Below are 27927 nucleotides of genomic sequence, written 5' to 3' on the forward strand. Positions count from 1 at the left end.
ATATCAACTGTCTATGTCTCACATAAATGGGAAAAGACCAGATTGGACTACTACCCTCACGATCACCCTCAACGGAATCATATGGCTGTCTGACATAATAGTTCAAACAGTAAAGGTGTTCAAACAAGCCAGTTCTGATTTGTAGCTAAACTGATTAACACAAGTCTTTTTGCACACGTTTGTTGAAATGCAATGTAATTGTGTCATTATTGTTAACATAGACAAAAAATAATATGCTGGTTTCAACATACTAATATTAACATAGCACTAACATGTACTGGGATGGTCATGTCAATGAACCATGAGACAATGACGTACATGTATATAATTAAAACACTAAATGATGCATTCAGATAAAGTTTAGTGCCCTATAATGTAGGTTGCACACTACCAGTTTCTACACGCTACCTGTTGTACTCTTCAAAAACTATTGAAGTATTTAGAAGTGGTCAAGACACATGATGCAGCTCAAAAAGCTGTCAATACACATCAACAATAAATGCAATTTTCGGATAAGACATTTTATTGCAATGGAAATGCTCTCTGCCTTCAGTGGTCCATGTGCCAAATTTGGTCCAAGATGCACAAGCCCTCTTAGCACTTTTTATTGCATTATCCAAAACACTTGATGCTTGAAGAAAGTCTATGCAGGCACTTAATTTGGTGTGTGAATCTGATGAAGAATCATCAAGTTGTTACAATAATAACTTGCTATATTCATATAAAAGAGGGCAGGCTTTCCCTTCTGTGCAGCAAATAATAGCTAACAAGTTGAGAATAATCAGTATGTAGAAACTATATATTCACCATTAATAAATTGGAGCACTGAGTTACTATAACGTTGTGCCCAAGCATACTATTAAAACTCTCTAATAGAATAGTCACCCTAATAGAACAATCATCAAATTGCATAATTGTATAGTAACCTTTAATAATTTTGTGAAATCAAAGATGACAGAACAATGATGTGAATTTTAGTATTGTAGTGAAATACTGTATGTGCAAGGAGTTATAAAGTTTGTCTTGAAGCTCCCCATTCAAATAGGGGCCTATGTACTTTATGTAGGTATTAGTAAGTATCCTACTGGTATTGCCTTTGTACAACATTGAAACCCTTGAAATTCACAACTAGCTGTCACCAGCTGTCTGTATTCTTAGAGATGTGTATAGAGCTGCTTATGATAACAGTTTTCTGTAAGTCATCAACAGTAGTCTAGTATGTAGCTCTGTTGATGTAAACATGTTTATGATATTTGGAGTCCCAATAATCATGTTGAGTGCTATACATTATGGGAAATGCTGTGCTGTGTTATTGGCAATGTGTTATAACTGTTACTGGCTAAATTATAGTGATGTGCATTAACTATCACTGGAAACACCCAGGCATGTGACCATGTGACTTGCTACCTGTGATTTTATTGGTAATGCTATAGGTGGAATAGAGATGGAAAAATGACAAACATGTATTCACTCACAAGCAATGATTATGCCCATTAAGTTTTTTAGTTTGTTAAACTGATAGTGTTTGGTAGTTAACTCTTATACAAATCTGTATGGTACTGTAACAATCATTGATAGCACTTTAGGAGGTTTTACTTAGTGGCCATGGTCTAATGGATGCAAGTGAGCATGCATGTTTTAGTAAATTCAGTAGAATAAAAGCATGCAGGAAAACTATCATGGTACATCTTCCCCTGTATCTGCATGTGTGTGTGTATGTGTGTGCATGTGTGTATGTATTTTTTAATGTGTGAGGTTTTGAATACTGTTTGTGTATAAGACTTGAATCAGAGTATGCATGCACATGTAAGTGTATAGGTAAGCTACAGCTGTACATGATGTAATTACAAAAAAGCCTGTGGTGGAGGGTTAGGTTGAACTGCCTATGCAACTGTGTGTAGCATAATATAGTCTTCCTCACAAGTATTAGACCCATGTAGCTGATAGCTGCTCTGACCTACACAACTCCTAGTATAGTATGCAGGTGTCCTCATTACATGACCTTGTAGAAAGAAAACAGTGTTTCTACATTGTGTACGCGAAAAGGTCCATCCATACAAAAGTCACTCACTTATGCATGAAGCCATGCAAATTGATATCTGTTTATTTTGTTATAAAATAAAGCTACCAACTATTGGTTTTACACAGTCATATAATTATGCAGCATGTCAAAGCTGTTGAATCTCAAGACAGTACTGAAGTATCCCTTATATACAGGTGCACTGATTTAAGAGTTAGAAAATTGATCAAGTTTTGATTTTACCGCCACTATTAATTTAGATACAGACACAAAATGCACCGTACAATGCAAAAAAATTCCTGATTACAATCACCATACCTAATATATTATACAGTATAGCTTATAACCAACACATGCAGTTATATTAATCCATATAGCTAGTCACCAGGCTGTCGGTTCATCACATAGATTCAATAGTGGATAAGTTAATTATGTGATCTTCAAATTCTTCAGCCATCAATGGTATGTCATACAAGACAATAATCCTAACTTTTCCATGTTGGAACTGAAAGCTTAGAACAGGGTGCTGATTTCTTCTGGGCTGTTGTATTGTGGGTACAGATTGATGGTTTGGTCTGCTGAGTATGTACTGTGTCTTCGTACTTCCGGCATCTCTTCCTCTTTGGGTAGCTCTATGTGACTGTGTAGTGAACTGGGATCTGATGACTGTCTTATGTGGAAACATCCTACAGGTGGTCGGTTGAACCGGCTACTACTTGTGACTTTTACTGTTGGGATGCGGAGTAGTCGTGGAGGTTCATCTGAAAATTCTTTTTGGCCTAGAGTTTGTTGTTCAAATTCTTCCTCTTCTTCACTAACTTCATCCAACGAGTCCAAGTCAGAACATTCTGATGGAGAGCTGCTAATACTGGATCGTGACGCTAGTTCGCTGACTGAGTCGTTGAGAGAGTCCATTCTATCTCTAAGCTGAATATCCTGCTGGCGGAATGCTGCTAACTTTTCTCTGATCTGCATCAGCTGCTCATCCACCACGTTTACCAGTTCAGAGTTGCTTTTAGCACGATTTGAGCTAGGACTGGGTAGCGACTGTCTGCTGCCAAACGATGCTCTCTTCAACATTCTCTTCTTCGTGTAGAGATCAGGAATATCTTCACAGGACGAGTTTTGTCTGTTGATAGTACCAGTGCTAGCCCGCCTGGACATGAGCGCATTGAATAAATGATCCATTCTCTTCGTTTATAGCTGTCACCTTACTTTTCGCTAAACTTTTTTTAACTCGACCGACTGCGATCAGTGATTTTATAATGATGTACTATAGCTACCCACGCGCAACCGCAAACGTGACGTACCATGACGTATTACATAGTCATGCGCATTGATCATGCATTGATGTATTCTATGCTCTGTCAACCCAGTGGTACTATTACGCGTATGGCTACTGGCATGAATAAAAAACAAGTAGTTAGCTTATTAACTAAGATGAGGTGGAACGCCTGCATAGTAACACTTCATAATGGTCCTTACGAGTATATTCCATGCAACTTACTACGTAAATCAGGACACCTAGGATAATCAGGACACTTATGACTTTTGGTTGGTTGCAGGGTGTCCTTAAATACACAGGTTTCATTATATACAATTGCTCTGTGCAATAGCAATTTGTAGCTTGAACATTTAGTTTAGTCCTTGTACTATGTTGTTAGTTGTTGATTTTACTTGTAACAGTACAATTGCTCTGTTCAATAAATGACAAGCTCAGTGAAACCTGCGAATCAAGTAGATCTGTTTTACTTACATAATTAAGATAGATAATTCATTGATACCAGCAGTGTCACTTCAGTGTAATAATGTCATCACCAATATGATTATAAGGCTGGACCACAAGATTGAATTAGTGTCTGCCAATAATAACAGACACTGTATGACATAAAAAGTAATTTTACAAATGAATTCCTAGCATTTCAATTACAGGAATAAAGTAAGTTGCTGAATACAACTTTTTATTACCTGAGACAACAGGTGTACTGAAGGTGCACGTTGATTGTCCGTGATGAAATGAAATATGTTGAGTAGTCTGCTTAGAGGGAATACCTTAATTTGGTCCAAATAGTTGTGTACTAGACTGCTATAATGTAAACAAGTTTGTTTAAACCAGCTAAGATAATCATACTGTGCCACACAAAAAAGCATATGATGTAAATGCTCAGCCAGCAAAATTGTACAAACAACTACGTAAATAGCCAATGGCTTAATATTGCCACAAATACTGGCATGCTACTATATACTAATACTGGCATGCTACTATATACTAATACTGGCATGCTACTATATACTAATACTGGCATGCTACTATATACTAATACTGGCATGCTACTATATACTAATACTGGCATACTAATACTGGCATGCTACTATATGTATAAAACTTGTGTAGGCAGTAAGCCCACATATACATGGGCTGTCAAGCTTAATTTTCAGTAATTTATTATTTATCCACTTGTTTCACTCAAAAAATGCATGCTGCTTCAATTCAAATCCTGAATGCTTAAAATGTTTTATCAGCATTGTATCAGTCAGTGTATTCAGATACAAGATGCAGCTGTTTTCTGAGGAAGATATGCTCTCCTGACAATAATTCAAGGCTGTGATGTGGCTACTGTATATCGGGAAGGGGAGGGGGTGGGGGGTGGTGGGTTACACTCATGTATTAAATGAGACATGGTTAGGGGAAGAAGGGGACAGACAACTACATAAAATTATTTGCATAGTTCTGCGTGGTATTTCATATGAGCTTTAATAGTCATAGTACAAGCAGCGGGGTTAGATGGATAATTCAAATCAATTTTTAAGTACTGAAGCTTTAGGATGCTATGCCAAAAATCCTTCTAATTAAGGTGATATGTATAGATGTCATACTCACTGTGTGCAACTATCTCAGTTCTTTGCATGCCAGACAAAACAACAATGCCAGACAAAACAGCAATAAATAATTATTGTTTATTTCTCCTTAGCATTGCTCAACACACTATGAATGCAACATTTGGTAAAATATACTTTAGTAGATTCTGTATGCTGACTATAAGCCTCTGCAGTTCATGAGTTCATAAGAAAATAGTTTCCCTATATGTATGCATATGGTAAATTTATGGTGTGTGAACTATTAGAGTTATGTGCCGATATCAAGGTTACAGTTTATACACAAAACAAAATGTGTTACCAAATTCGGTCAATAGGGAAAACATTGGTTAACTTTATAATAAGTATACATTCCTCATTGCTAAAAGGATGTTGTACCTTCAGTGTTGTTTTGACAGAATGTGATTGAGATTTTTTTTCTACACACAAGGATAAGAATGAGCAATATCAAAGTAAACAGCTACATTCGATGTATGTTTCCGTTAACTGGTACAATTATAGCTACATACACATGTTGACATAAGGCTACTTGAAAGACTCAGCATTACTTTCACACATGCAAAAACTCTTTAATCTAAGGGTATTAAATACAACAAAACTGTTGGTGATATTTGTTGTAAGGTGTTTTCATATTAAGCCAAGCCTTCGTGCACAAACAGAATCCAAACAAATAAGATGTTGGTCTATTCTACTTCTGTAATTAACTGTGCATACATATATGAGGAGAACCTATAGTTAACCCCATTTAAGAAGTTGATTTACTTGGGGTGGTAAATGTTTAGATCTGATACAGGCTTGCAAACTTCATTACATTATAAACCACATTTAAAATCCATATGTATGTAATAATAAACAAAACAATTGTTCATGATTTAAATTTGACATTTTAAAATGATGTCAAAACAAACAAGTGTATGTAGGTGTGTTGTTATTGATAGCGATTTCATAAAGAAAATATCAAATAAGTAGCCAGTAGAACAGATGATACGTAGTAATAATACAACTGAATCTTTTTCAAAAGTTAGGAAAGTACCTCTTTGATATATTGTACAGGGGTTGAACAAGTACTGACTTAAAAAGGAACTTCCAATGGGCTGGAAAAGATATCCTGAGCACGCCATACAGAACATGCAATGTCTATACTCTGGTGGAGTGATGTAAGCTTGAGTGTAACGCATGTGGCTGCTGCACTTGCTGTGGTTTAATGTACTCCACTACCAATGATATGATATAGCTAGTACCACTAGTTAGTATCATATAGCGGTATCAGTGAAACTGTTTTGTTTCAACATTAAAGTACACACAACAACTGAGGTCCATCAGTGATTGGTGCTAAGTATATTTCAGCAATAGCATCACACCTAATGTACATGTACTACATGCATGCATTAAAACTCATAAAAAAAATTTAAAAAACACTTGACAATTTGGCACAACACCTATTGTATGGTAGTTCTGTATTAAAGAGATCATGAAAGTTTGTACCTTTTTAAGACAAAATAATGATGAGAAACCAGCCTTACAATACCCTCATGTGACTAGACCATAACATTAATGGATAGACGTAACAAAACGCTTCCAATAAGTTACTACAAAATGTTTAAATAAATTTTCTGCCTGGCTGACTGACTGACTAACTGACTGACTGACTGACTGACTGACTGACTGACTGACTGACTGACTGACTGACTGACTGACTGACTGACTGACTGACTGACTGACTGACTGACTGACTGACTGACTGACTGACTGACTGACTATGTTGCTTATCACAGTTATTAGTGTAGGTAAATGCACTTGCTGTACAATCATAGCCTCACATGTCTCGTACCATTCTTTCTTTGTCATAGAACTTCACTAATTATATGTAAGTGTTAGGAGTCTTACAAGCTATAGCTAGCAGGGATCACACAGAGATATATATATATGGCTACTTTATTTTCTATTATTAACCATATTCCACAGAATTGTATAAATGCACATAAAGGAGAGACAGCATTATTCAACCAAAATTCATACAGGATGAATTATATCAAATATATTACCCTCACCATTTTTATACCGTATACACACTGATATAACAAAATTCATTGACAGTTTCTGGAAGCACTGTGGATGTGATGCTATCGGTCAAGCAAGTTGGTGCTAACTAACAAACATCCTTACAGTTTCTTGAAAAACGTTGTGAATATACAGACACTGTGTGGAGTAAGCTCATTACAAAAAGTGTGCCACACACACACACGCACACGCACATGCACACACGCACACACACACACACACACACACACACACAGAGCAACAAGATACATACCAGATAAATCAATTCATTTAGATTTCTGCACACTGTATGAAAATCCTGCCACAGGTGGTCGAGAAATTTTCCACAGATTGTAGTTGGCTGGTCTTCAAGACAATCCAGAGAGAATATTTCTAGTGCTTCAGCTATGAGTATACACGCATTCATAATAATAAATTATTAGAGTATACTATGTACAACTAGGTGAGTATAATTATACAATAGCAGATGTGTTTGTGTACAGCAGAAAGTTATAATATGAACTTATGAAGTTACTGGCAACACTTGGAAGTTTTATACATTCTTACACAAGAAACAATGGCTGAGTATAAATAACTGATGTACTGACTCTTCTTTAAATATGTAATTACATGGTAAATACATTACCTATTAAAAGTGATACAAATAGCAGTGTGCTGCCACACTAATGTATGCACAATGGAATTACCAAGATAGTATAACATATATAACACCAAATGTTACCTAATTTACAGCCGACAGTTCTTAAAATTTTCTATAAAATCTACAAAATGCACACACAAGCAAATATGTGGTGTATATTACTGTCCTACATGTTGACAACATCCAGTCAAATGTCAAGTCATATCATCAACCATACAACCAAATAGCTTGCAGATATACCTTACACAAGAGTTTAAACATATTCACTACATTGTACAACCATTACTACAGGAAATTACACAGCATTAAGTAATGTGAGATCAACATGTTGTCCACAGGTAACAGCAAGCTCATTACACTGCGATAGTTAAGTAATTGTCGAGTTGTAATGGCATGGTACTTGTGGATTACATGGAAGGTACAAAAGCAGAAAGGAAAAAGATAATTTAATTGCTGCTATAGCACAACTACTGATAACCCATCTACATCGGTCATTGCACATCTAAGAAATACATACACATTAATTTTATCAGAAATACAAGAAACTGTTAATACATCCATATTACATAACTGCATTTGACAAGTAAAAGATTTGAACACCATTACGAAGCAAAGGTGATGTCTGGTGAGACTACTGAATTATAAACAAGCTCTAAACACTTCTAATTAGCCAAATTTTTGATATCGGTAAACTACATGCTGTTATTACCAACATTAATATGAAATCACATCCTACACTTAAAAGTGTAACCATCATCCAGTCATCATAGCCAAATGACCCACTTAAAATTTCACTTCCCACACATGTTCTTAGAAGTTGTGGGTCTGCAACTGCCTACATTACATTATTTACACTTGAGCACACACACACACACACACACACACATTCCATACGTGTGTGCATGCATGTATGTATGTGTTGGTTCATGCAAGACAGCACAGCAGCCAATACAATTTTAGTGGCTGGAGCACCAATCATGAGGACTAAGGGTCCTAATGCCTCAATATTGTTGTTGAGTAAGAAACATTACTCGCACTACTCCAATTCAGGTATATTAACAGGGAACTGGTCCTAAAACACCAGACAGGTAAGTACATTAATACTAGCTATATACATGTTATACTCCTCCTCCCTGAAAGATACTATGTTATTCTGTTTCCAGGAGGATATGCCTACTCTGACTCTTAAATTAGCACTCCAAAAAGCATTACTGACCCTGTGTTTTGCTGGATAGGCACAATGGTAGTCTGGAGCTTTACTTTACAATGTGTGTCATGTAAGCATGTACCGATATACTGCATGTATACACGTGCATGTGTGTATGCCCCTACGGGTAAATACTTGTTTAAAATAGTGGAAATTGTTGGAAATTGTGAAATATAGTATAGTATAACACTTCACATACTCTTATAATCTATGCATCATTGGCCATGGAATAGCTATTCACACAGTCATACATGTAAACATGAACTAATTGACTGGAAAATTATTGAAACCATTTCAAAGGAATGTATCCACATTTTAGACAACTACAGTCTGGCAGTGTTTGTATTGTTTACTAAGCTCTCTCACAATAGAATGAGGCAATAAACAATGATGATTTATTATGTACCTCTTGTGTGTAATACGAACAATTATCAGCTGACAATTAATAAATTAATGCATTACTTAAGCTGGGTTAATTCCGTGCCTATCATCGCTGTGCTCAACCTATGAGCATTAGTTTATCAATAGAGCTACGTCCACGGGTACATGTTATATAATATTAGATTACCAGTTCTTACGTATATCCTTAGTAATGTTAGTAATTACAACACAGTTGCTTGTAGTCCACAAAGTCAGTCATTCTGTCCTGCAATTAGTATAGGTGGCAAGTGACAGTTAAGGGATTTCACCAATGTCACACTATAACATGTACAATACTGAGCATTACTGACAATAAGTGGACCCTTTGTATGTAAATGGATATAGCTGTCTTAATGTATATGTTACATATTAACTGTTTAGTCCTTACAATGCACGTCCAGCCACAACTGTTGTCCCTTTTGTCAAATACTGCTTGTAGGAGTTGAACAAATTACACCAAACTATCACATCTTGTAACTTAACATCAATAGAAGTATACCCTACACAAAGCATATTGTGTGGGAACATACAATAAATTGATTACAGTATATGATGCTCACAGCATCAAGCCATTCAACACCTAAGTACTAGAATAGAATGTTTTATAATACACAAAGAAAAATTAGTTATGTGTAATTTTTTGATCATAGGAGTATAGCTCTTTGTGTACTTTTGTATATACTAACATTATTTACCACTCATTTTTGTACTGTTTTGTGCATTACACCACTCATTTTGCATTGTGTTTAGTTCATTAGTCTTGTTGGAATGGTTCATTAAGTCACAAAAACTATGCTAAATTTAGATACATGTCTGAATGCATGTCATACTTGTGCTAGTGGAATGTGTGTTTACATGTGTTTGAGATATGGTGTGTGTGTGTGTGTATATGTGTGTGTGTGTGTGGGGGAGGGGGGGTGTGTGTGTGTGTGTGCATGTGTGTGTGTGTGTGCGTGTGCATGTGTGTGTGTGTTGTGAGACAGCATATAGCCGAGTGGCTAGAGCATCAGCCTGGTAATTGAAAGCTCCCAGGCTCAATGCCCGCTTATATGCCAATTGTTTTGTTGTAGTTGTTGTTTCCTTTATCAAGAAACTTTATTCACATTGCTCCAGTCTTAATGGGGAAGCAAATGCCCGGCCAACTGTTGGGGTCATTGTGGAACTTTGGGTTCTGAAACCTCTCTCCATGAGACCTGGACAGTCCTCCTGCGGGTTACTAGTCCTGCCCCAGGAGAATATTCCTGCACAATACTCAAGTGCTTGAGTGGTGCACAGGCATCCCAGTATTGGTTTGCTGAGTGGCAATAGCTGTGTTTCACATGGCTGTCCTAGGCTTTGCTAGACTCTGTGTGTGTGCTCCATAAAATTCTGGAGATGTGTGATTGTCATTGTCATGTACAGGTGTCATACCACTTGTACAGTTGTACATATCCACTAGTACAAGTGGTAACATCATTACATCAATTACTATGGAGCTTATTATTTGGCGGCCTTCGGTGGCTCATAAGCTTCTGCCACCACCTACAATTTGTTCACTTGTGTATGCATGCAAACTCATAACACTATAATTATATGTATCATATGCGACCGGATTGCAAAAAGGTACCTTTTCACACACAAAAATAATTGACCCAATTTTTGAACTTTGAAACTTCAAAACTTTTTTATCATTGCATATAATTGTCTGAAATTTTCCATGATTGTAGCTACAGTATCTGGCTGAATTTTGATACTAAGAGCAAGTTGACCAGTGTAAAGAGTCAATTGATACATCATTTTGTTTGCCGGTATGTAAAATGTGTGGAAAAGGTACCTTTTCACAAATCTGGTCATATATTTGTGTGGATGTGACGATTCATGAATGCCAGGAGTGTATATGTATATTATTTCATGTTAGCTGTTTGGTAATATTTTAGTATATTAATCACCTTAATGAAACTAGTCTACATGCCACCAATTTCCTTACTGCTAACACACTTGACAAATCCACTACAACTCGTTCATGACTGTCAATTAAAAGCCATGTTTACAATCTAAAGGGAGACAACATTTACAAAGTTTTAATACAGTCACACATGCAGTACATTTCCAGGGAAGAATTCAACTTGATATCACCTGGGGAATAGCAAAGACAGTTGTTAACCCAACAATGATAAACAAATAAAGCCATTTAAGTGGGAGATGTTGGAAGCAATGATGTGAGATCATTACATAATCAAAACCCAGCCACCATTTGGAGCCTGGATCGTATGACAGTAAACTTGTTTGTCAAAACAACCATGTTTACTGGCTTATTACCATGGAAACATTCAAAAGCCTCTGAGAAGGACACTATAGTACTTCGCATAATATTATACGTACCATATAGAGCATAAACTAAGTAACGCCTTCCAACATACTGACATGTTATGTAGAGATGGTGACAGGAATACTAGCCACATAAACCTGGCATGCTAACCTGATAATTGGTAGATGATGGTTTCATATAGGACTGGTGTAGTGTAACATTCTACACAGTTCACAAAGGCAGTAAGTACCTAAATGTGATGGGTAAGATAAATATCACATTACAATCATACAACATGTCTGTATATTAAGTAGTGTAATATGCTCTACCATGCAGACTGTAGTCACGGAGACAATTGCATGGATTTGTGTTTGAATGATTCATTTTTACAAAATACTTAATCAGATGACCAAACAATAGACACCTAGGGATGCCTTAAAATATTGTTGAGGTATATACATGTAATAGGATTCGTGTTAACAAACAGTTCCATCATGTCCTGAATCGGTAGTTACAATTGTTACAATAAACACAACAAGTTACACAGTAATGAAGTGGTGTATAAATTGTCAGTCTTAGTGTAGGATTTTTAAAGTTTCAGTTTGTACATAATAATGTTAACATAATTACTGATTACATACGCTTTAAAATTGCCTTCATTCTACAGTATTCAAAAACACTCACGTTAGTGCTGAAATGAATATATAGCAAATTTTACTGTTCGAATAGTTGTGAACAAAATGTAATTTATTGCAACACAATAAATTGAAGTTAACATGCCTTGATGTGGGAGAAGAATGGATACAGTGCAAATCTACGTACCATACCATAGTAAATGAAGCCAGCATCCTTTAGTGATAAACTAGCCTTTCAAGTAAAGTAATTAAATCCAGCAACACAGAATCCTTGAGTTGACTGTAAGGTCCATTAGCAGTGGCGGATCCAGGATGGGGCATTTGGGGCAAATGCCCCCCCCTTCAAGATCGAGATACTCTAATAGAGCAGTCAATTACTCTAATAAAGCAGTCACATTGTTCATGAGGCAGTGTAGCTTACCTATGAAGCTACAAATAGGATTTTATTTTACATAACAGACGTGATATAGTTGGTAAGGATAACTAGCTATTATTGTGACTTTTTTTTTTTTTTTTTGGTCTTCAACTGGTTTTCAGCAAGTTTTTTTGGTCTTCAACTGTTTTTCAGAAAGGTGCCCCCCCTCTTTCGAAACTCTGGATCCGCCCCTGATTAGAGAGGCATTGTATATTAGCAGTACTAGCACCACAAACTGAAATCAACACTTGTTTCAGGTAAAAGTTGAACCAATCTTGTAGGATACATGAAACATAATGACATCATAATGATTCATTGTAATAAACTGGTTTGACAGGTTTGAGAACACGAGATCATGCCATAGTGCATGGTGTGTTGGCAGACAGAAAAACTTTTTCCCTCCCTCCCACCCAAAACCATGCATTAAGTATGTGTGCCAGTGCATGCTGTTGTATGCACTTGTACGGTTGTCAACATAATGTATGTATATATATATATATATATATAAAATAATAATAAAAATTTAACCTTTGTATGCATAACTTAGTTACATTGCTTACTTGGTTGTTGAGCATCCAATTACTGATATTGAACTTAGATATGCATATATAGTTAAACGGCAACTTAGGACCAAGTGCAGGTGGATGAAGTGCTAATTATCTGTGCATGGCCAAACCAAACCAATTACGCTAAATTCAACTTATATGATTATTCATTGGTTGCTGCTATCACGTTGTGTTGCTATGCATATATGATGCGTTGCTGCAATCTTGTACTAACTGGAAGACATATTTGCTTCGTGGTCAACTGTAAATCCAGTTATGCCATATCCACAATGCTTGTCTGTGTGGCTTGTGCAAAAGTTATTACACCCTACTCTAACGATTTCCTCAGTTGCCTACTATAGCTTACTATATACAGTGCTAAGAATATTCGAATAGCATGTTTTTTTTACTGACTGGCAATGTCCATTATAGCTCATAGAAATTCCTTCTCACAACTTGCAGCAAGACCCACGTTTGACTGGCCAGTGATTGATGAAGAACTATTTTCCCCTATCCATGAAGCTCTGAATTGTGATGCTATTTCTACTGACAAGCGGCTTTGACCTTTGAGAATTTAATTGGAGTGCTTCATGCTCCTATAGGATCTTTAATGCTCACACATCAGAATTGTGGGATATTACGGAACTTTTAACTGTTTTTTAGTTAATGCTGTAATTGTGTATACTGTAATTTACGGTTTTGTCTTGCCAGGGATCCAGCTACCTGTGTTTCAGGTAGTTGAGTCTAGGCCCCCCTTACCTTACCTAGTAGCTATTTCTGTTTGTTTTCATTATCATGATGTTCACTACTATCAGTTAGGGAATCAAACAATATCATGCCAATCAAATAGTCGAATATCTGAATAATTATTTACAACTCAAAATAAGAAGGTGCTTCCTTTTGTTGTTTCTGGTGATTTTCACACAGACTGACCTTTAAGATAAAGCAAACAAGTGCTAGTTTATTATTGAATTGCTTGTAGCATTGAGTATCAGCATAAGTTTAACACACAAAAACATACAAAAAGTGGTTATGTACCAAAAATATCGTAATAATTGAATTGGGCAGCTTATTAGAAAATCATTGTATTGTAGGGTGACTGAAGTCACAATTAGTATAATTGTCTTGCCTTATAATGACTTCCACATCTTGTAGTGCTTTAGCATCCTGTATAGCTGTGATGGGATTGTTGGCCACGTGACCACTTTTTTGGGTATTTACAGTTAAAACTGCACTGATATTGAAAGTAGGCATTTGTTTGTTTTATCTTAAGGTCAGCCTGAATGAAAATCATTAAAATTCAGAAATAATTAAAAAGGCTGAGGCATCATCTTATTTTGCAGTAGAAATCCTATGTAAGGGATTTTTGGTCACATGGCCACTTTATGGATATTTACATAATTATGTTAAAATTGTGCTGATAGCGACTGCTGCAAACATTCCAATAACAAATTAGTACTTGTTTGCTTTATCTTAAAGGTAAATCTGTGTGAAAATCTCCAGAAACAAGAAAATGAAGTACCTTCCAATTTTGAGTGTAAACCGATCCCCTTAAATAGCCCACTAAACACTGTTCCATTACTGTGACTGCTTTATTAGAGTGACTGCTCTATTAGAGTATCTCTACCTTGGTATACTAAAAATTTTTGGAGGGGTCAAGAGCCCCCTTTGACTCCCCCCCCCCCCCCGTATCTGCCCCTGAGCCTGTAGATTGTGCCTAATGTACCACAACATGACACAACAAGAAGATTAAAAATAATTAATACACTTCTGTACTGTAACTTGAATTCTGTTACAACCTGTCAAATATAATATTTAGCTTATAACACATGTGTCTAGTAGTTTGGTGTCCCACAGATCCATTAATCTCTAGGCAATATAATACAAACTAACTGATATTAACACTACAGATTTTAAACACAGATTACATACATAAATGCATGTGATTGCTCATATTTCAATACTGGGCCAGCACAACTATGCCAGCGTATGCACACCCACCAAGGCAGAGGTTAGTGAGACATACCACCAGGAAAGATAAGTTACAAGAGTAATTGTCTCTTTTATAGCTAATCTTTTATAGCTAAATTTCCTGGCTCACTTTACACAAGGCACTCTGAATCAAGCTGTATAAACCTCTAAACCACTTGGTTACTACACCAACAAGTAGAGTCTAATGTAATGATAGACAGTACGTGTCATTACATATAAATGTAATTATTCTAGTGTGTACTGCTTTAATTTAAACATTTTACATCTAGCTAATGGCACAGTGATCATTACAGTAATTACTAATTTAGTGACAGCTTTTATAATACTGGATATTCCATCTGCTGGAAAGTGATGACTGAAAGTTAATTAGAAAGTATCCTAACTTAACAAAACGGATATGATGTTAACAACATTTATTTGTCAAATAGAGCAATCAAGGAAGGTACCTAACCTGCCTATTGATTGGATGTGGTCTATGTACTTATGATCACAGTGAATTATGTGTGTTGGTATGTACAGTACACGTTAACATGTAATACGAGTGTTTGTTTACAGTATACCATAGTGATAATATACATAGTTTCCATACAGACATGTTATGTATATTACCAATTATAAGTCAAACACTCAGCTGTAACTATAGGTGATTTAGGAAGAATTACTGCTCAAGATGAAGTGATTATTATGTTTATCAATTGAGTATGAAATTGGACACATTTGTTACTGCTGAAATGAAAAAAATATATCCTCTAATTTGAGACCATGATGATGTGCCAAGCCATATTGAAGCAGCATGTATTAGTGATGTGTTATACATAATATCACATACAATATACTCACTATACCAATGCACAAGTTTGTCTCGATATTTTGATTGCTCAATCAAGGAATTAATTCCAAAGGTTTAGGCCACTTGAATGATTGTTTTGTATACAATCCTAAAGACTGAGTATAGGGTTGGTAGGTCAGTAGCTAAACAAAATATAAACAGAAAAAGCAACACAAAAGAGTAGAAATAACGAAATAAAATAGTGCGGTACAAGAGAAATGGCATATAATTATTTGGTGATGTGTAGATACCTGTGTAGTTTACTTTCATGGAATATGGTACACATGTGTAACATATAAAATGCTTAAAGTAAACTACCCAATTATAGCTATTAAATAAATATTAATGTACATGTATATGCATAATTATTATACACACTACTTGTCAAACTTTAGCAAATGTGGCCTTTGTACATTACACCAATTAAGATATTGAAAATACACTGCCCATTTGCACCTAAAGTTTAATATTGTTAAGAGAAAGTGTTGGTCCCATAACATAATAAAGTACACTGGTCCTCTAAGTGGATACTAAATTATAATGGCCAGCTAGCATGAAAATTAATCACAGTAAAATCTACAGCAAGAAAAAAGTCATTACATTAAAACCTATAGCATACAAAATCGCTCATTTTGTAAACTTTACAAATTGTGTTACATTTGTAATAGACCTCCTGAACAAAGTTGTGTATGTATACATAATCTAATCCAAAACAGCCAAGCTGTAAAAAAGAGTGTGGCCTTCAAAAAGGCTATGGTGAAAAAAGATGTGAAATCCAAGGTGGTGGCCAAGAAATGGCTGTGATGGTAGGTTAATGGTAAAAATTTTAATAACAACAATTCAGGTGAATTTTGGTGCCACTTGGTTTTGAGGGCCACACTCTTTTCTTTTTTTACAGCTTGGCTGTTTTGGATTAGATTGCACTTCTTTTTGTATTTGTATACCCCAAAGCCGGCCTATGGCAAGCTTTTGGGGCTTTTTTAACCTTTCTTTTTTTTCTTTTCCACAGGAAAGAAGAAAAGATGAAACAGATGAATACTTTAAATATTTCTGATTTTATCAATAAATGTACAAATTATATATATATATATATAATACATATATTTATTATTTATTACAGAACTCTACATGGTGCATGGTTTCTTTGCAACTGAACACTCTACAAGGTGAGTCCTTCTAGCTGATCTCTCTACAGGGTGAACTGTTTGTAACTGAACTATCTACAAGGTAACTTCTTCTAGCTGATCTCTCTAAGGATGATTTGTTTGTAGCTGAACTCTCTACAAGGTAACTTCTTCTAGCTGATGTCTCTACAGGGTCACTAGTTAGTAGCTGAACTCTCTACAAGGTGACTTCTTCTAGCTGATCTTTCTACAGGGTAATTTGTTTGTAGCTGAACTCTCTACAGGTGATTTGTTTGCAGCTGAACTCTCTACATGATGGTTTCTTTGTAGCTGAACTCTGTACAGCAGGGGCGGATCCAGAGTTTGGAAAGAGGGGGGGCACCTTTCTGAAAAACAGTTGAAGACCAAAAAGACTTGCTGAAAACCAGTTGAAGACCAAAAAAAAAAAAAGGTCACGACAATAATAGCTAGTTATCCTTACCAACTATATCACGTCTGTTATGTAAAATAAAATCCTATTTATAGCTTCATAGGTAAGCTACACTGCCTCATGAACATTGTGACTGCTTTATTAGAGTAATTGACTGCTCTATTAGAGTATCTCGATCTTGTATGCAATTTCTTGAAGGGGGGGGGGCATTTGCCCCAAATGCCCCATCCTGGATCCGCCACTGTACAGGGTAATTTCTTCTAGCTGACAGGGCGATTTGTTTGTAGCTGAACTCTCTACATGGTGGTTTCTTTGTAGCTGAAGTCTCTACAAGGTGATTTCTTCTAGCTGAACTACGTAGTTGAACTCCCTACAAGGTAACTTCTTCTAGCTGATATCTCTACAGGGTGAATTGTTTGTAGCTTATCTCTATACAGGTTACTAGTTTCTAGCTGATCTTTTGAATTCTTTTCAGGGTGACTGCTCTATTAGAGTATCTCGGTCTCGCACTTGCTACACCAAGTTTGATTTCGTGTTATAACTCCGTGGCTTTAAGTCTGATTCTTCTACACCATTGAAAATCCTTTCTAAGATGATTACTCCATCTGTACAGCGAATTTCAAAGCATTACCCCCAAGCGGTTTTTCTGGTGGGCATGGAAAGTAGTCGTTTTTTTTATTAGTTAATCTCGATTGCGTAATTGTTACACAGTTCAGTTGGTTTTGTCGTTGTATCTTCCTGGTTTTTAGCTCGATTTCTTTCAAACCACAAAAGGTTTGAGGTTCAATAGTTAACCTATTCACCCACCAATTTTCAGCTTCTTCCCGTAAGCGGTTTACCCTGTAGGCGTTAATACATATAGGTGTTATTTTTCGTGAATAAGCGCTAATAACTCTTGGCCTGTTTATCGTATTCCAGCCACAGTTGGTACAGAGATGCGCCTTTATACTCCCCTTCTGTGTGCCAAATCTCAAGGCAATCGGATATTGCATCCGCGTTTTATAGCGGAACAACGTGTTTCTTATGAAGATAATTCTCGCCCAGGTGATGTGTACCACCCTGACTTTCAGCGGTGGGGACTATTCTACGGAACGGAACGGAACGGAACGGAACGGAATGATGGACTAAACCACGGAACGGAACGCTTTCTCAAACTGAAGCTTGCAACTTACCATTGCTGAAACTTCCCTTATAAGTTAGCAGTGGCATCTCCAGTGGGTGGTTAAACATAAGATAAAAAGAATTAACGGATCGATTGTGGGTTTTTGTTGGTTGTCATTAGTAACGAAGTATTATTGTGGGATGAGCTGTATCAGTGATGTTCATCCATACGGAAGGGAACTTTATGTGAGCTGTTTTTCTTATTTAGACTTTACAAAACAGTCTGGGCCGGTCTTTCAAGTCATAAGTCAGTGTATAAATAAAGCAAGCAAGAAGATACTGGTAACAGGAAAGAGCCAGCTGAATTAAAACTTGAAGAACTTTGTGCAGTGTGTGAGGAGCAAATATTTTGGCAGACCGCAAGGAGGGTATATTCTGCAAACATCACTGAAGTGTATGCATGGAGTTATTTATATATTAACAGCTGGTGCAGTGGACTAATGCCGTATTCAATAGTGAGCTGATTTTATCTGTTGCACAATTCAAGGATGTGTCTGACTGCTAGCCTTGAATCAGGCTAAATGTCAAAACTCCAAGATCAGCCAAATCTCTATTATAAGCCGCATGTGAAACCATGCCCGTAGTAGCCACCAGGCAAACGTGATTTGGACCAGGATGTGTGTGTAATTTCAATGTATCTAGTCAGACCTGAAATGGAACACTTACATTAATTACATACCACCTAAGAATCCTAGGATTTCTTAAGTGTAACATTTCACATGCTTCACTTCAAACAAAACAGGTTAAATCTGTTCGTCTATTTTCAAGTGATTCCCAGTCCAGCTGGTCCATGAAATTACAATGGGATCACATGTATTTGTTACAGTGCGGGCTGTCCTGTGTTGGATCTACTCTAGAGTTGAGATTTCAAGGTAGACTCACTGCCAATTTACTGACACTAGTACTGTTGTAGCATGTTTAAGTGGAGGACAAATGAAATAATAATGCTAGATTATTTATGTATACAAATTTTTCGTAATGAAATTGATATCCCATTTTGATTTGTACTTCCACTTTGCAACATATTCAAGAGCAAGAAGCTACCACACTTAATCTCCAACCACTGTCATTAATTAACCAAGATCTCACTAGTCTGTAATTCACCTTACTGTAGTGATTTTATTGATTCATCTGTATGCTTTCTTCATTTCCTTTGAAGTTGTACCAAGAGTTCATAATAAGGTGGGGAGTGTCTAACTTGAATGCATTCACCAAACACCCTGCTTAAAGTAACACCTCGGCCTTATTTCAGAACAAAGGCTTTACCTTCTTCAGCAACTCTAATCAACAGTTTTCTATCCCCCAGTAAAGGTGTTGATTTGATGAAAGGTGAACTTTACGCAGGGTGTTTTGTACAGGCCATACTGAGAGTTAGACACTCTCCCCCATACAAATCAGTATTATGAACTCTTGGTTGTACAGTATAGGTAAACAAAGATAAGTTTCTCTCCCATCTTATTCTAGGATTTCTATTGACAAGGAAAATTCAATTATTTGTATACAGGCTCAAAATTGAGAAAATATAAAGAAAGTGAATTAATATTATACAGTCAGTTTGCTTTTGGATATTTAATGTCTCCAACCACAACAAAAATTCGATGAATCCATGCATCTCATCACTGGTCACTGATCTGAACATTCTGAAAGTGATACCTCACTCAATCAACCATATATTCTGTTTATTAGACTGAATAAAGTCATGATTACCTAAACAATCACTTAATTAATGTTTTATAATTATCCTATTCCATTTTCCTGGAGGTTCCACTGATAAAATGCAATTTCAGCAATGATAGCAGCTAGCCAAGCTGCAAATTGATTCAGAAAGCACTCCATTCTGTAAAATAGACCCCATCCAGAATTCAACTCAGTACTCAGGCTGAGATATCTGACAATAGTCCACTACTCTGTTAATGAATCACTGATGTTCACACAATATAGCCTCCTAGAGGTATCTGAATGTTTGCTCCTCACACACTGCACAAAATTCCTTTAGATTCTACTTAGACTGAGTTGATTCAGCTTGTCACCATACTTTTTTCCTTTGTAGTGTAGCTATACACATACTGATTTATGCCGATTAGAAAGGCTGGGCCTCAGACTGTACATTCTAAAGTCAAGTAAGTAAAAATAACTCGCATACTAGTAAAAAAAAGTCATGCATTAAGTTCCCTACTTGATATATCCGAAGATGAAATCACTGAGTCAGCTATTCCCACAATTAGTACTTCGTTACTAATGACAACCAACAAGAACCCACAATCGATCCTTAAATTCGTTTTATCTTTCTTGGGGTACGTTTGATTACCTGCTGGAAGTGCCACTGATAACTTGTACAGCAATGGTAAGCTGCAAGCTTCAATCTGAGAAAGCATTCCGTTCCGCAGTTTAGTCCATCATTCCGTTCCGTTCCGTTCCGTTCCGTTCCGTAGAATAGTCCCCACCACTTTCAGCATGGTCGTCCAGCTTATTTTGATGTGTTTGTTCGTAGCACTACCCAGCCTTCTCACATTTATTTTTCTTCTTGTGCTGGGGTAGCTGCTGCAGCAGGTGAGTTAGCCAAGGACCAGAGACATCAAGATGATGTAGAGGAGGCAGGGTGTGACTTTGTCCCACTTGTTGTAGAAACTTTTGGTTTTTGGTCACCATTTGCGCTTCAGACCCTTCGTACCATCGCTGAACGCACCACAGCCAGAAGTGGTGCATCAACCAAACAGGCTCGTAAACATTTGTTACAACAACTTTCAGTTTCTTTATGGACGAACAATGCCTGTATAATTTTACGGTACTGGGCTTTGCAGTGTGAGGACTCTGATTTTCCTTTCCCCAAACCCCTGTTGCAATTAATTGTGTTTGTAGTTTAGTTGTAGAGTAATTTGTATTGTAACTGTATTATTAAAAAAAACATTTACTGCAAAAAAAAAAAAAAAATTATAAGATACAAAAGAAAATTAAAAAAATAATAGCGGTTTTTGTAAGTGTGCGAAAAGAGAAAGAAAAATAAGAAGAAAAAAACAACGAAGAAACTAAGCCAATTTTTGAAGTCGCATATTTCGGGAACGCTTGGAACGATTCCGCTCAAATTTGGAATGTGGAGTACTGAAGTTGGAGGGAGTGGCCACAGCAAAAATCGTCTCGTTTCACCAAGGAAGCACAGAGCTACGGAGGTGCGAAAATTGCGTTTTCGTTCTTCCTGTCAATATACTCATGGGTGTTGCGCGCCGGCTTCTTGGGCCGCACGACACACTATCGTGTGTCTTGATACATCAAATAATTCCGCATCTGTTTTTTTATAAGTTACTTAGTACAGAGTTACTCTTTTATTAAAATAATTTATTATAAATACTACTTGGGTTTAAATAAGGCAGTCAGCAGCACAGTTACAGATTGTTACATCACAACACATGATGACCAGTAATCGTTTTACAGTTGCAGAGGAAACTGAATTGATATCAATATAATGTAATGACATATTCAGGACAACTAAATATATAACAAATGGTGTACACTTGTTACCAACACAAATCATGGATAATGTAGTGCTTGATCGTGAGGCTTCTTATAATTAGCAAAGAAAACCATGCGGTGGAAAGATCTGTGAGATGTTTATATGCATAGATTCTATATAATATATTCACACACACATATGCATACTCAGTATCAATATACACGGGAGATTATAAGCAACGAAGGTGAGCAGACTGTTTTTCACAAGCGCCGAAGGCATTTTTGGCACTTGTAAACTCCTGATATATGTTATGTGTGACCAATATCCTATAGGTTAGATTTGTTTTGGTAAACCCAAACATGTTAATACCCTTATGTACTAGCCCATGCATTATTTATCTTAAGACCATCATCTGTTCTCTTCCCAGTCAAAGGAACTAGTTCACTGTCAATTGTATGAAATCATCATCAAAATGTGCACATCACACCTTCCACTGTAGTGTATGTAATGGCCCTATTCATCAATGCAATGCAGTTACTAATGGGTAGTGCTAAGTAATGGTAAGAAACGGCGTACAATCTGCAAAAACGATTTATTCACTTGGCGTGTGTCCCGTTCCGTTCCATTCCGTTCCGGATTTTAGCACTACCCGTTACTAATGCAATAGTAACCATCCTTTGGCAATCATTTCAGATTTTACAAAATCATCACACAATCATGTCGTTATTATTTTATGAATGTTCTGTTAGAGTGTTTGTAGAAAGTTTATATTCATCATGCTAAAATTTGTGTTTGGTTGGAGTACTGAGTATGTGATAGGCAAACTATTTTTCAACCTGTTACCTTTAAGCTGTATGCATCACAAAAGGTCTGCTTTATTGTACGTGAACATAATCATTAATGTAACTTCATGATTTTTTATCACATTTATACCAATTTGGTACCTATACATTTAATAGACTCTGTGTACCAATTTTAGATAGCATGTCTGCATTTTAAAGCACCTTTTGTAATTTGTGAACTATGAGAGCTTGTATCCTGGAATAATTTATGGAAAAAGCCTTGCATGGTGGAGGGTCTGCTATATATAAGACTCCCAACTGTTCATAGCATGATACAGTCTGCTACATTACTCCTCTGATAAAATGATATAATGTAGGTGTCCCTCTCAGTTTTGCAGCATGGCCATATGCATGTATTAGCATTTCTTTTGTGCTTGCAGAAAGTCCCAAAATGGTAAATTCTGAATCTCAGGTGTGCAGCGTTGAAGTACGTATAATAGGCCTAGGTACACTGCATGATTTCGATAATTGATCATTAATGATTTTAAGGTCACTATTGGCTGACACACACACAAAAAATACACCAGACAGGGCAAAAATTCCTAATTACAATCACCATAGATAATAAAACCAAGTTAATTATTTAACAGTCACCAGGCTGCGATGTATAATAGAGGTAGCTTATATATATAGTGTTCATCACATAGATTCAAATTCAACTATAATGGCTAAGTTATGATGCGATCTTCGAACTCTTCAGTCATCAGTGGTGTGTCACACATGACAATAATAATCCTGACTTGATATGTTGGAACCGAAAGCTTAGAACAGGGTGCTGATTTCTGCTGGGTTGTTGTATTGTGGGTACAGATTGATGGCTTGGTCTGCTGAGTATGTACTGTGTCTTCGTGTTTCCGTTTCTTCCTCTTTGGGTAGCTCTATGTGACTGTGTAGTGAACTGGGATCTGATGACTGTCTCATGTGGAAACATCCTACAGGTGGTCGGTTGAACTGGCTACTGCTTGCGACTTTTACTGTTGGGATGCGGAGTAGTCGTGGGGGTTCATCTGAGAATGCTTTTTGGCCCACAGTTTGTCGTTCAAATTCTTCCTCTTCTTCACTAACTTCATCCAGCGAGTCCAAGTCAGAGCATTCTGATGGAGAGCTGCTAATACTGGATCGTGACGCTAGTTCGCTGACCGAGTCATTGAGCGAGTCCATTCTTTCTCTAAACTGAGTGTTTTGCTGGTGGAATGCTGCTATCTTTTCTCTGATCTGCATCAGTTGCTCATCCACAGCATCTACCAGTTCAGAATTGCTCGGACTGGGTAGTGATTGCCTGCTGCCAAACGATGCTCTCTTCAGCATTCTCCTCTTCGCGTAGAAATCTGGAACCTCGTCTGGAACATCGTCACAGGACTGTCTGTTAATGGTACTAGTGCTAGCCCGCCTGGACATGAAGGCATTGAATAAATGATCCATTTCTCTTCGCTTGTTATTACTTTTCTGCTTTTCGTTTAACTTTTGACTCGAATGACTACGACCAGTTCTTTTATACCCACGCGCTACCGCGAAATACTTTGCGACGTGACGTAATATTACATAATAGTCACATGAACATAAGATCATAATAACAAGAAGCATTGATATGTATTCACTTTAAACGGTCTGTCTGGACAGGTCCTAAAGGTAAGGTCATTAAAATAACGAATAATATGTAACGCTCACCTTGAAAAGTGCTGAACAAAAATCCAGTGGCACCATTGCTGCACAATTAAAAGTTATAAATGAGCTATTATACCCACACAAATATAAAACAAGTATAGCTAAGATGTAATTGTAAATGTGTAGCTATGTATTGTACAAAGTATATGCCAATTGTTCTGTTCAATAAATGACAAGCACATGCAATGAAACCTGGGCCACAATACTTTTTAAGCAGGTATGGCCACACTACAAGTGACACTGTGTGGCCAGGCCCGGGATGTTTATAATGGGGATAGGTGACCTTATTACACAATGACCTGGATTGCACAGGTTTCACTGTATTTCATGCTTATACAGTACAGTATTTTAAATTCACCTTGTATTTGCAGTTTTCAAGTAGAGAGTTTGTTCTACTTACACAAACAAATAATTCATCGATACCAGCAGCCTCACCTAATACCAGTAATACATATTACTATAATAATGTCATCACCAATGTGATTATAAAGGACCACAAAATTGAAATAGTGTCTCCCAACAATGGCAAACACTGTACATACTTGACATAAAAAGCAATTGTACAAATGAATACCTAATAATCTACTAAATACCAGAATAAATTAAGTTGCCAAAATCAACATTTTTTACCTGAGACAACAGGTGTACTGAATGTGAACAGTGGTTGTCTGTGATGAAATGAAATATTTTAAGTAGTCTGCTGAGAGGGAATACCTTTAGTTCCAAGTGTCTGCTATAATGTAAACAAACCAACTAAGATAATTTCACAAAAATAGCATTAAATGTTTAGCCAGCAATATTTTACAAACAACATATATACAAGGCAATGATCACACAAATACTGGCATATACTAGTACTACTATACTTCATACAGCAAGAGCGGTTATTATGGGCTTGCATAGTATATAGTAAGCCCATGGTAATCCTGCCTGGTATTTACCTTAACTATAGTCACAGTACAAAACTATAGTAAACAGTGGGGTTGGATAGGGTTAGTTGAACTGAGTTTTTAAGTATGGTTTCTCAAAAATTCGTCTGGTTATGTGTACGTATGTCACAAACAGTGTGCAATTTTGCATGCCAACATTAAACATTGCTTTAGTTCTCCTTTCTTAAGCTTATCACTGCTTGACACACTACGAATGCAACATTGTGAAAGGCCTCTGCAGTTCATGAGTTCATAAGACAAAAATAGTTTTCCACATGTACATATGGTAAATTTATGATGTGTAAACTATTAGAGTTATGTGCCAATGTCAAGGTTACAGTTTATATACAAAACAAAATGTGCTACTAAGTTTGGTCAATAGAAAAACATTGGTTAACTTTATGATAACCACTACTATACAATGCACACTACTCTTGTTTTCAATTTGACAGAACGTTTTGATTCAGACTCATTTTGCTACACACAAGGATAAGAATGAGCAATATCAAAGAATCAGTACATACTTCAGAGAAAAAATTTTTTATCACTTTTAGCTGAGTTGTAAGAAGCAAGAAAACTTGCTATCAATAAAAACGTGGTGTAAGAAGGTAGTTCTTCTCCTAAATAACCAAACATGTTGAAAATAGAAATGATACTTCTGTTAGTCTCACTATTACAGGGGAGTCATTGTGAAACTGCTTAGTAACACTACAAGGGATTAAACCAACAGAAAGTTTAATATGATATAAATACTCAGTGTATACATGTTGGAGAAAGGAAATACGTTTTAACTACATTATCTTCTTAATATATTTTTTTAACAACCTGTTTATGTCATGATGGTAGAAGTTTGACATTGCTTGCTTGAAGAAAGGATTTATGTGATGCCATAGTTTTCTATTTTCATTGAGGTGAACTACAGGGAAAAATAGAAACACAAATCTTGTGTTTAATCTGGTTACATGTACAACAGTATCGTATGTCTAATTCTTGAGGACTCACTACAAGTTTAATATGTAGTTATTCAATGTATGTTTCCGTTAACTGGTACAATTATACATACACATGTTGACATACAACTACTTGAAAGACTCTTAGCATTATTTTCACACTCTTGTTCTAAGGGTATTAAACACGGAAAGACTGCAAGTGGTATTTGCTGTTAGGTAAGCAAACAAGCACTCTGGCATGCACAAACAGAATCCAAAGTAATATCTACTCTATACCAATGGCGTATCTAGACTTACCCTATCGGTAGAGCACAGCTAGGGCTTCGGCTAGGACACTGTATAATTATGCTGCTGAAAGCAGGGGCATCCTCCCACCCAGAAATTTTTGAAATTCAACAACTGCAAAAATGGCATCTGAGAGGCCATTTCAGTTACAAAAAAAAAATGCTTTTAGATTTTTATGAAGTAGTTTATTTGTATATTTATTTAATAATCTGCTGTTGTTCAAATTGTACAGTAACACAACAACAATAGGAAAGCACCCTCGCACAAGCCTAGCCTTTTGGTGCCACCCCTTCCAATTTGGATACTTAGCTATAAATAGCTAGCTAGCTAGCTACATAAATAAATTCAACACTATACACCTTATACATGATGAAATGCAAGGATCTATAGATATGATGATTACAAACTACAAAAACACTAGGAAGACACGTCCTTATCAATATCACCAACAACAGGTAATTTAATCACGTCCATTGGTGGGCGTTAATTAGAATTGTCGTAATTATTGGCTTCGTGTCAGATCAATACTAATAATTTGGTGAGTAATTTAGTATAGAATAAGTTTCACTTGCTAGATAATGCAATGACCCATGAAAAGCTGGTGATTGTGGGGTTCGTAGTCTTCAGTTTGGTAGGGCACTAGCCAAGTTTAGCAGGGTCTAGGCCCTACAAACCTGCTGTAGATAGCTACGCCACTGCTCTATATTATACATGTAGGGGACATATACTCTTGCAAGAGTATACAAGAACTATATGTGATTACATTGAAACTGTACAACTACATGAGATAAGTATACTCTCTCCATTGGTGATGGGTGCTAAATATTTCAGGAACAACATCACGCTCTTAGACAATGTAAATGTATAATTAGAACTATATGAGTTCTTTTTTTTACAATGTACTGTACCTTAAAAATGACACTTGACAATTTGGGTCAAAATCTATATATAGTACGGTAGTTTTGATGGGAAACCAGCCTTACAATACCTTCACAGCACCTTGGCTGTTTTGGTTTGGCATAACCACTTGAGCCCAAAAGTGCTTTCAATGTAACCCAAAATGCTTCCAATAGGTTGCAATGAAATTTTAAATAACTCACTTTCTGTAATTCTCTATTCACTGATGTTTTATTAATTAATGCCTTCACATAAGCATAACTTAATA

At 36.5% G+C, this 27927-nt stretch overlaps 1 long non-coding RNA gene across 1 annotated transcript; it reads right to left on the minus strand.

Moving 5' to 3' along the window:
• Window positions 1-24629: 24629 nt before the first annotated feature.
• Window positions 24630-25295, minus strand: LOC136266094 (uncharacterized). The gene is made up of 3 exons (XR_010705909.1): window positions 25229-25295; window positions 24957-25033; window positions 24630-24639 (listed from the first exon to the last, which is right to left on the minus strand). It is a non-coding gene; the product is annotated as an uncharacterized lncRNA (long non-coding RNA).
• Window positions 25296-27927: the final 2632 nt, after the last annotated feature.

This window comes from Dysidea avara, chromosome 9 (genome assembly GCF_963678975.1).
Source record: "Dysidea avara chromosome 9, odDysAvar1.4, whole genome shotgun sequence".
In the NCBI taxonomy this organism is placed as follows: Eukaryota; Metazoa; Porifera; class Demospongiae; order Dictyoceratida; family Dysideidae; genus Dysidea; species Dysidea avara.